This window comes from Podarcis liolepis (genome assembly GCF_965112155.1).
Source record: "Podarcis liolepis genome assembly, chromosome: 1".
NCBI classification, from domain to species: domain Eukaryota; kingdom Metazoa; phylum Chordata; class Lepidosauria; order Squamata; family Lacertidae; genus Podarcis; species Podarcis liolepis.
The window spans coordinates 18959373-18970718 of NC_139554.1; the positions used below are offsets into that span (position 1 = coordinate 18959373).

General features: G+C 43.5%; 1 long non-coding RNA gene across 1 annotated transcript; it reads left to right on the forward strand.

The window, feature by feature from the left end:
• Positions 1-1446: 1446 nt before the first annotated feature.
• Positions 1447-8444, forward strand: LOC310685848. The gene is made up of 2 exons (XR_014515568.1): positions 1447-3489; positions 4601-8444. It is a non-coding gene; the product is annotated as an uncharacterized lncRNA (long non-coding RNA).
• Positions 8445-11346: the final 2902 nt, after the last annotated feature.

The following is an 11346-nucleotide window of genomic DNA, read 5'->3' on the forward strand; positions in this document are numbered from 1 at the left end:
GCAGCTCTGCGAGGGGTTAACTACAGTTCCCAGAAATCTTTTATTTTGGTGGGCAGCTATAATTTACATGCACTTTGAGTTTATGGTACTTTTCAGCCCTTCTTGACACTGGTCTCCCATGCGCTGTGGTCTAAACCACTGAGGCTCTTGGGCTTGCTGATCGGAAGGTTGGCAGTTCGAATCCCTGCGATGGGGTCGAGCTCCCGTTGCTCTGTCCCAGTTCCTGCCAACCTAGCAGTTTGAAAGCATGCCAGTGCAAGTAGATAAATAAGTACTCCAGCAGCAGGAAGGTAAACAGCGTTTCCATGTGCTCTGGCTTCTGTCACGGTGTCCTGTTGCACCAGTAGCTGTTTAGTCATGCTGGCCACATGACCCAGAAAGCTGTCTGCGGACAAACGCCAGCTCCCTTGGCCTGAAAGCGAGATGAGCGCTGCAACCCCATAGTTGCCTTTGACTGGACTTAACTGTCCAGGGGTTCTTTACCTCCCCACCCCCATGTGCTTAATTTGCTCACAGCTCTGTATGGACAGCTATCTAGTAAACTGAGCACTATGGACTTAAGCTAGCTGGGACAAACTAAAAGTTTGAAAACTAAAAAGTTCCAGTTGCTCCACCCCCTTCTTCCCCCACTCTCCTGTCTTTCTGACATTGTTAATCCATTGATGGAGTTAGCAGCCCTCCTTCCTTCCTTCCTTCCTTCCTTCCTTCCTTCCTTCCTTCCTTCCTTCCTTCCTTCCTTCCTTTTTTTTTTTTTTTTGGCCTTCCATTTTCAAAACTTTGCATCCTGTCAGTCAGAACTGCTGTTATGTGGCAACCCATATTTACGCCGACAACTTTGGGCCTGCCAGGCTGACTGTGTTTCAGAAACCAGAAACGCTGCCTTATTTCCTTCCATTTGGGTTGACAATGAATATTGATGGGGATGCTGGGTGGTTCTGTATATTATTTTATTATTTTGGTGGCAGGGTGGGATAGCACACAAGACAAATGCAAGAAAAAGCAATACCCTGTAACCTATTTAATCTTTGCAGGTAATAGCCAGTCCTGATCAAGAGGAAGGGAAGATGGAGAACGATCCCCCCCCCCAACCCCAATGCTGTGGTGCCTCAGTCTCAGGCTTTCTTTGTATTTAAATAATGCAAATTTGACAGGGAAAGAATTCCCCCTTCCTGACTCCCCTCCACCCCCCACCCCCACTGTGATGCCATTGCATAATTATCTGGGCTGGTTGAAAGAATGAAACCTAGTTCAAAATGTATGAGTTCATTTTTATGTTCTACTGAGAAAATTTATTCAGTGTGACTGCTCAGTAGCGACTGCAGTAAAACACCTTAATCCCTGGTTGAAGAAAGGTAATACCTTGACAGATGTGTGCCTCCTACTTTCCTTGCGGCCATGTTTCAACAACAAACCTTTATTTCTGCTTCTTGGCTGTAGCAGGAGAAAAAAAATGAGAGGAGCAATAAAGCAGTCAGACAAATCTCTGGAGCCAGGCAGCAATGCAATAGTAATGACAGATTTTTAATGTGGCGGGAGAGATTGACAGGAAAATGTCTTCAGAGCAAACGCACGCCAGATGGAATGAAAACGGTTTATTGGAGTATGGAGGTGCTACTGAACCGAATAGAGGGTGGGTTTAAGGTGGGTGTTTTACCCCCTTCAAGTAAACAACAACAGTTACCCCAAATCCCCTCATTTGGCTACTGCAGAGACCCCATCTTTCTTTCTTTCTTTTTAAAAAACAAAAATAAAAATGGAAAACAAGGTTTTGTTTCCACAAACTTGCGCAAACTTTGCAAACAAAAGTTTTGAGTTTACCTGTGCTAGGCAAAATGGACTAGGGAAATGGGAAACATTTTTCCTTCTCCCAACTGGCAAGGGATTCAATATTGTTTCATGTGAGTTTGAGTTTATTATCTTTTATATCAAAGGCGAGTGAGCAAAAAAAGAGATAGAGAATAAAAAGGCAATTATTATTTTTCAAAACTAGGAAAAGTCAGGTGGTGGTGGTTGTTTTTAATCCAGTCAGAAGTCTAGTTAACGCTTTCAGTGCCAGGTTTAAAAACAAAACAGAATTGCTGTGCTTCCTTCCCACTAAAGGAAAGCAACGTTTGGATGTTCTGCAGAATGTTCTCCTAGCAACTCAAATAAAGGTAAAGTGAAATAATATTTTATATGCCATAAAACACGAAGCCACTGAGAACTGAGATAAAAAATGAGCACAAATGAGATGGGTGGGTGGGTGGGTGGGGGTAATGTTTATCATATGTAATATTAACACTATAATGAACATTAAGCCAGTAAATGGTGAGAGAGAGAGAAAGGGGGAAAGATAAACAAAACACAATTGGGGAAGGGGTGTTTTCTGGAAGGTGCCTTATTTTATTTTAATTTTACAATCTACTATGTTTTCATAATCTCGACAGCTGATTACATACATTCAGTTTATAAGCAATCAGATCGGTTGTGACGTAAAACACACACACACACACACACACACACACACCCTATACCATAGGCATTCTTATTTTGAAGATTACCAGGACACATTTGAAAATGAGAAAATGTAGAGGATGCAAAAAGAAATGAAAAAGAAAAGGGGGAGGAGAGGAATAAGTCTGGCGCATGCCTTTCCCTAATTTGAACAGTAATTGGATCACAAAGTTCTCTCTTCTCCCAAGTGCCGCTTTTGTTTTGCCTGAAATTCCTGCAGAGTAAAGTTAGGATTTTCCTCATTCCATGCTTGTTATATATGGCCTGCAAAGGGCTCAGTGCAGTTTGTGGGAAGGTAAGGGATGGGGAGGGGAGGCGGCGAAGAGGGGAAGGCGGAGGCTGGAAGCTGGAAGGAAAAAGTCTGCAGTTTTTTCATGTCATTTCATCTGATATCTACAGCACTAGGATAACAAAGCTTTAGGCAAAATGGTTAACACTGACAGGAAAAGTAATTGGCATGGCCTGGTGACAATCACTTTTTTATTTTAAAGATTTACTGATTGTTTCTTTAAATAAAATATATATGAAGGGTTTCACAATTTTATTATCGGGGCCTCTCCTTGCTGTAATATTCTATTTAACCCTCTCTCTGTGTTTGTGTGTGTTTCTGTATTTAGTCTCATGTTTGAGCAAATAAACTTTGTTTCCTATTTTTTCTCTGCTGATCTCGTTCTCTTGCTTCACAGCAAGTGCCGGGCGTTCTGCATTTTCACTCACCGTTATTTGCCAAAACACTGACACGCAAGCTGATACATGAGACACAAGATTGAAGAAAAGAAATTAAAAACCACCTTAAATGAACGTGCATCCTATTCCAACACAGAGAAACACACACACACACACACACACACACAAATGCACCTTGCAGGAAAGAATGGCAGTTTGCTTTTGCCTTTAAAAAAACAAAACTTGCATTCTTTATTTGTTCAGTGAAGGTTGTTCACTGAAATCAGAATTCATCTGTGGCTTAGATTTGTGCAGATTCTTCTGACATGGGTGAGTAGTTAATATATATATATATATATTTGGGGCTGTTGTTTGTAGGTGGTGTTCAAATGTGGGGGTGGTGCCATTGCCTTCTTGGAAAGTTAGATCAGTTTATTTCTATGAAATCTCTGAAAAACCCATGTCTCAAGAAACCCAATGCAAGATGTGCATACAAATTAACTTAATCGTTTAATTTCAAAAACTGTCCAAGGCAGTGTGTTACTTACCAGGCTGTCCTCAAACAATTTTACTGTAGCTAGCATGTAATGGAATATTAATCTCTGTTCAGAGACCTGAGCAATATCCAGAGACATTCTGACAAGTTTCGACGGCTGCCTTCATGTAGAATGCCTTCGCTGCTGCTCCTTTTTCTTAAAAAAACAACACAGTTTTGCCAAAGAATTTAGTCTCTCCTATACTTCATTCCTGAAGCGCTGCTTTGACAGTGCACAGAATCTATAACATTATTTGAATATCAAATGCTTACACTGAGCTTCCCCCCTGAAATTAACTAGCCTAATAGTTTGTGTTTTCAGTCCAGAAGATGCTAAATACAGACTTTCAACCTCAGAGTGTGTTCATTAGTCACTTGCAAATTATTTTTTATTCCTTAAAACCACCAAGTAGATCAGCACGCTCTCATGCACCCCCACACTGTGGAATTTTGATAATGTATGTCCTAACCGCTTAATTGATTGATTAGCTTACTGCCGCTTTCTGAGACACCAAATTTATCTTTAATAGCCGGAGTCAGGCACGGCAGGCAATCGGGAGGGGGGGGGTGTCCCTTGACGTCGATTTGCTCTTAACTGGAAAGTCATTACCACTTAATACATGTAGATTGTGTTGAAAGAAAATTATGTGTAATGAAATGAGGGAAAAATTAGTGGAGTGTTATGGGCGAAAGCAGATGTTACAGAGGAATTATGCTAGCAGAGATAATCACCTTTGCTAGCATTGTGTGTGCTGGGGTGTTAACTCAGAGAGAAAGAGTTGGTGAGTGAGCTAAATAAATGTATTGATTTACACAGATTTGCTCCTCCATCAGTGGCACACACTCAAGGTTTATATTTCAAACACTCAAGCTCACCGCTTTGCCATTTCCCCCTCTCCTCCCCAGTCCTTTCTGCTGCATGCAAATACCCTTGTTGATTTTCTTAGCACCGTGAAGTGAAGAAGTAGCCAAGGCGCGCAGAACACGGTGCTAAGATGTGGACGCTGAGCCCTTCCAGCTGAACGTTAGCCCTTGAGACGTAAGCCACTGAGTACGGTGTCGGGTGTACCTGACAGCCTGGGAAGCTGCAAAATATATAAGGGGTAAACAGAGTGGTGTTGCAAAGGTAGGTTTGGGAACAGTGAGAAATTACAACACAAGATTAAGTCATTAAAAAAGCAGAGACGTCCCCATTTTATTGGAAGAAATTAAGGAACTCCTCTGTTACAGCGCAAGGAAACTGTGATTTATAACAATATCAAAATTAGCAAATAAAATTTATTTTTGAGCATCTATTCTTGTAAGTGCCATCATTTTCAGTGCTGAAAATAGCAAGGTTTGAATTCCTGTGGAATTTATTATTTTTAGGGTGAAGGCTCTGTATTCTACAGAAGGGTTATTTGCATTGAGAATCTCTTCTTCATTGCTCATTCTCTAATAAAATAAAGTTGTGTCTGGAAGATATTACCTTGTAGATATGATTATAAAAGCCGCTGATAATTGGGCTTTTCTGACATATTATTATGTACCTTTGACTTTTAATGAAGCTTTTGCCACTAGGTTTTGTTGGCTAATTACAATAATACACACCTCCTTTCAAGATTCCAAGTCTCCTATTCCCAGTATTCTTGTAGGTTAGCAAGAAGGCTGTCAATTCACTTGTCACTATATTAATGAGTCAAAGAAAAGCAGCCAGCCAGCCAGCAATGAATCAGTTGGAAAACTATGATGAATGCTTCAATAATTAAGGGAATAATTAAATTGCTGAATGTAGGATGGTTCTAAATGAAACAGCTTTTGTGACGGTGTCATATTGTTGTTTATAAAATACAAAAAGGAGCTGCCATTTAAACAATACGGTGGGCAACCCACTTAAACGTATCTGTCTTATCTTCAGTGACTGTGGCTCAATTCCTGCACTCGGACTCAACAACTCGAAGATCCCTTTGCACTGGGCACCTGATGGCAAGCTGCGGGTAGTAACATTTCTGAAAACATGGCTGAACTTCCTACTTGGCATTGCGCCCAATGTTAAGCACACATATCGTGAGAGCTGCCCCTTTGTTGACAATGGTGATTGTATTCGCTGAGGATACACTGGCGTCCTCTTAATACATGTTGTCAACTGTGCACAACACCCAGGGGCGGAGCATATGCTCGTGCTGCCCAGGGTGTGTGTGCTCCCGAGGGGCACGTGGCACGGAGGGTGCCCTCCAAGGCATGGGATAACTGCTCGGGTGCACAGAGCGGCTTGTGCGCCCAGCAGCTGGGGGCACAGAGTGCTGCCAACAGTGGACATTTGGCATGCTGCCCACCTGCAACTCCCAAGCCTCCATTGAGCTGTCAAAACGGCTCGGGGTAGGCTTGGGAGTCGCGGGCAGGCAGTGTGCCAAATGTCCCGTCCCCCCCAGCAAAGACACCCCGGGCAGACTGCCCCCACCGCACCCCCTTCCTCTGCCCCTGACAACAGCCTGCATTCTTAAACACTTGCATGCATGCACTGGCCTGCAGCTCCCGAACATGCGCCCAAGTCTATCCGAGGTTTCACAACTCCTTACCCTATTGCTGCGGAAAATCCTCATGCAAACCCGGACAGGAAAAGGTGGACTTGCTTTGAGTTCTGAAAGCATCTTGCAAATACATCTTTTCATCTCCCTGAGACTTGGAAACGCAATCCTATTTGTTTGTTTGTTTTTGCACTGTTATTATCTGATTTGTTCGATGCCTTGGGTTCCTTTGGGAAATTAGGCGGAGTAGGAATGCTTAAGATAAATAAAGTCCTATAAACCGACATTCGTTCGACAGAACACACTCGGCACAGAGGCCCTGCTGCTAGTATGGCTCCATGTGCTGGACGGACAGATCTGCACCTTGGCAGCATTGCACATGGGTTGCACTGGCAGAATATTCAGATTGGGACTGGCTGCTCACCGGTATGCAACTGGTGTGTTGAATACTGAATAGGGGGTGGAATATGGGGGCACAAAAACGCCTTCTCGTGGCAATTGGAAGCACCAGCAGTACCCCAAGGGTAAAAGCAGCATGGATTATAATCTTTCTTCAGAACCCTGTTTGTTTGTTCATATCCTTGCACTTAGTCAATTAGGTAATATTTTTGCAGCTCGCCTTTCTCCCAAGGTGGGATTCAAGGCGCCTTACAACATTTAAAAATATCAATTATAAAATACAGAATTATAAAAGCAAACTAGGTAGTTAAAACTTTTTTTTAAAAAAAAAGCATCACAACAGATCTAAAACAAGCAAATAAAATATAATTTGCCCTGACAACAGCCCAGTGATAAGCACAATCTACACCAGGCTTCCTCAACCTTGGCCCTCCAGATATTTTTGGCCTACAACTCCCATGATCCCTAGCTAGTCAGGGATGATGGGAGCTGTAGTCCCAAAACATCTGGAGGGCTGAGTTTGAGGAACCCTGATCTACAGCATAGTTTCCATCAGGTTGTCTGAATGGAACGGTCTTAGCCTGCCAGTGGAAAAAATAACAGAGGGAACCAATATCGCCTCTCTTTGGTGGAATTTCACAATATGGGCAGTCACAGGAAAAAAAAAAGTTATCTCTCATGTCTCTGGTCAAAAGAGAGATTGCTCTTGGTCCTGAATTTTAAAGGTGACATGTAAGCCCTATGCAAATCCTCTGGCCCCACCTTGTTATGTATTTCTTGGCTATTTGCACAATGAAATTGCTGATCTAAAAAAGTAAACAATGTGCACACTTCTAGGATAGACTGGCTTGCTGCACAGAACTAGTGTTGTGCCAAAACTTGCCCTACAAATTTTGAAAGGCTTTCTTCCCATGCACACGAGCCTTGGATTTCCCCATGTCATTTACAGAATGCTTTAGAATTCCTTTACAATTTCAAAGGGTAGGGGCCTTGCCAAGAGCTGGGTGTATGTGTGTGTGTGTGTGTGTGTGTGTGTGTGTGTGGTTCCTCCCCAGGTGCCCACACTTCCCAATCTGAAAAAAAGCATCCTGGTAGCAGTTGCCTCATGACCTCTTCCTCTGGGCTTCAACTGAAGTTATGTAAGTCAAGGAGGTGAGCTGCCAAACGCCTGAGATTGGCTCACTGATTGCATTCCTTCTTTTACCTTAAAAATCTCTCCCCACTGATTTCCTTAAAAGTAAGGAGGCTTCATCTTTAAAAGAGCAACAACAGCAACAAGCAATGGTCTGGAGCATGGTAGACAGCCTCCTCAGCTTCCCACACTTATAGGAAAGCCTAGGTGAAAGCACTCAGGAGATGGGAGCACCCAGGAGGGCTGCAGAAGGAAGGCCACTAGAGAGGTAATTTATAGAATGGAAGAAAGGGTGCCTACAAAACTCATTGGCCACCTCAAAAGTAAAGTAAACAGAATAAGATCCTAGCATCCCACCCATGAGCTTTTCACCAAAATCTTCCCTCCTCCTTTGATAGTTTTTGAATGCACTTTCTTTTCTCATTAATTGATGGAGAATGGTATTGGGTGGGAGGGAAAATGCCGAAGAATTTTTCATCACAGCACTGCTGAGGGCTAATTACCGGTACTTAGAAGTATACAGTTTTCCATCTTTGTTTTCTTGGAAGACGTCCCTATCATCCCTACTGTTACATCCTGAGGAATAAGAAACCACAGAAGGAAATAACAGCATTGACCAGAAGACAGAACATTTCTCCTACATTCCGATTCTCCCCCCCCCCAAAAAAGGTTTCTACTAGACTTTAAATAAATAAAATAAACAACAAAACTACCTTAAATATTTCCTGGACATTTGTGATCCATTCTATTTGCTCAGACTTTTTCACTGTGCTTCCTTTCTGTGTAAGTGCAGACAACCCATTTAGTGTCAGAAAAGTTTATAAGATATCGCTTTCAATCAAGGATGGGGAACCTGTGGCTGTCATGGACTGGTTGAGTGCAAAGAAATGGTGAGAGGAACCAGCTAGGGAACCACCAAGGGTAGAAGACTCTGAGCCTGGGTAGTGTGGTTGAGACAACAAGGAGTGGTCACAGGGAAAAGAGGGAGAATACTGGGAAGAGGAGGTATTGGAAGCTGAAGGGGCAACAGGGCTCAGTGAGTTGTGTGAGCCTATGGCAGAGAGAAGTCCAGAATCAGAGGCAGAAGCTGAAGCAGGTATGCAGGAAGAGGGAGGTCACAAGGCAGAAATGAGTCAGGCTAGTGAAGAGTCACACGTATCTCCTCCCCTTGCTATGACAAGCTGCTCTTCCTCTGACTCCCAGAAGCAAGAGAGGTATGAAACAGGAGGAGCAAAGACTGGCTGAATGCAGGCATAGTCTCTGATTGCTTGCAATAAGCCCTGGAGAGAAGAGACATAGACAGCTGTGGGGAGATGGGAACTTTTAGTCTCTGCAACTGTTTTCATCTAAGTTTTGAATATATATCAATATAAATAACATGGCCTTCTAAATGCCTGCATGGGAATCCGTTGCCAGACACCGAGGTGCAGAAGCTGCCTGAAAAGCTGACAACTCCATGTACAGCTCCGAGCCTGTCAACCTCAGCCCATCAGTCAATCAGGAGATGCATATGAATAAAGCTTTAATCTATTAACAAATTCAAGCCTTCGGGCTCCTTATTTCTTTATCTGAAGGCTATGTGCTGTCTTTCTTCAATGTCACAATGTACATCTCCCCACACCACCCCTTATTAGAAGAAAAGGGTAACAAACAACACAGTGCAGTTTTGTACCTCCCAAACGCATGCAAACAGCATCCTCCTCCTGGGATATGGTACGATTGGCGAGGGTTGTATTCAGGTTTATTCCATTTCCCCGACGTATCCTTACTGATGCTTTGGTTTGTTTTACGTGATCTTCCACACAACAGCAAAATCTCTTCTGGAAAATCTAAGGTAGATGCCTTAGTCCACCACATGGACAGGCTGGCCCTGATGGAAGCAACCATTTCCCCCAGTTATGTTCCATAATGCAAGATCTGCGGGGAAACAAAATGGCAGCTACTAAAAGATAGCAACCCAAATCAACTTGACTGCTAGTAGCAGAAAGCAGGAGTAAAAGTAAGGAAGGCAAAGTTCTAAAATGATTTTTTTTAAAAAACACACACACAAAAACCCTAACCTAACCATAAATGAATGTGATGTTAACCCATAGATTTGAAATGTGAATGAAAAGTTTTGATGGATGCAAAACATAAGGAATAATGAATTGAAAAACAATATTTGTCCAGAGGCAATACGCCAGATATGCTCATCCCTTGAGAGTCCATCCTTAGGTCTCTAAAATGGAACTTTCCACATAGATGAGGGAGAAATCGTCAGGCTTGAGAGCCAGCGTGGTGTAGTGGTTAAAAGCGGTGGACTTGTAATCTGGTGAAACGGGTTCGCTTCCCCACTCTTCCACATGCAGCTGCTGGGTGACTTGGGCTAGTCACACTTCTTTGAAGTCTCTCAGCCCCACTCACCTCACAGAGTGTTTGTTGTGGGGGAGGAAGGGAAAGGAGAATGTTAGCCGCTTTGAGACTCCTTAAGGGGAGTGGAAGGCGGGATATCAAGTCCTAACTCTTCCTCTTAAAAAAATAAATTGTCAGGCTTAGAGAAAGCTTAATGCAGAGGTATGAAAAACATCTTGGGGCAGGGGGAGGTGTCTAAGGTGGCAGGTGTGTGAACAAAAGAAGGCCTGAGCATGCCCAGTGAGGGCTGGGCATAGAACGTTGACTGACCATTGACATAGGAATTAGAAAACCAGTGCTGGAGTCAATGGAATGGAGTAGCCTGAAAGCAGGCATGACTGGCTGGCTAGAATCCTGAAGAGGACCACTCCACAGTGCAGATTTTTTGTAATGCTAATAATAATAATAATAATTTTTTATTATTTATATCATGCCCTCCCTGGCCAAAGCCAGGCTCAGAGTGGCTAACAACAAGTAAAAATAGTGTACATAAAACCACAAAGTCAATTAATTAAAATACATTCTAAAATCAATTCAGAATCAAATTAATGGCCACCATTGGGCTAGAGTTCTATGAGGATTACAGAAGGGGGGGGGGGGGGTCAGACTGTGCCTTGGCCAAAGGCCCAGCAGAACAGCTCCGTCTTGCAGGCCCTCTGGAAAGATGTCAAGTCTTGCAGGGGCCAAGTCTCTTGTGACACAGCATTCCACCAGATCAGGGCCACGGCTGAAAAAGCCCTGGCTCTGGTCGAGGCCAATCGAACCTCCCTGTGGCCCGGGATCTCCAAGATGTTTTTATTTGAAGACCATAAGGTCCTCCGTGGGACATGCCAGAAGAGGCGGTCCCATAGGTGCGAGGGCCCTAGGCTGTATAGGACTTTAAAGGTTCAAACCAGCACCTTAAACCTGATCCTGTACTCCACCGGAAGCCAGTGCAGTTGGTATAGCACCGGGTGAATGCGATCCTGCGGTGAGGACCCCGTAAGGAGTCTCGCCGCGGCATTCTGCACCCGCTGGAGTTTCTGGGTCAGTCTCAAGGGCAGCCCCACGTAAGTTTATGCTTACAGGGTGTTGGAGCCAAGTAAAAGACTGACGGCTTTCTCCATTACACTCTACTTGTGATCTTCCCAGAGAAATCTACCTGGTCACAGCTGTGGAATAAATAATAATAATGGTAGGAAGTCACAGGAAGCCGCCTTAAACTGGATGAGACCACCAGTCTA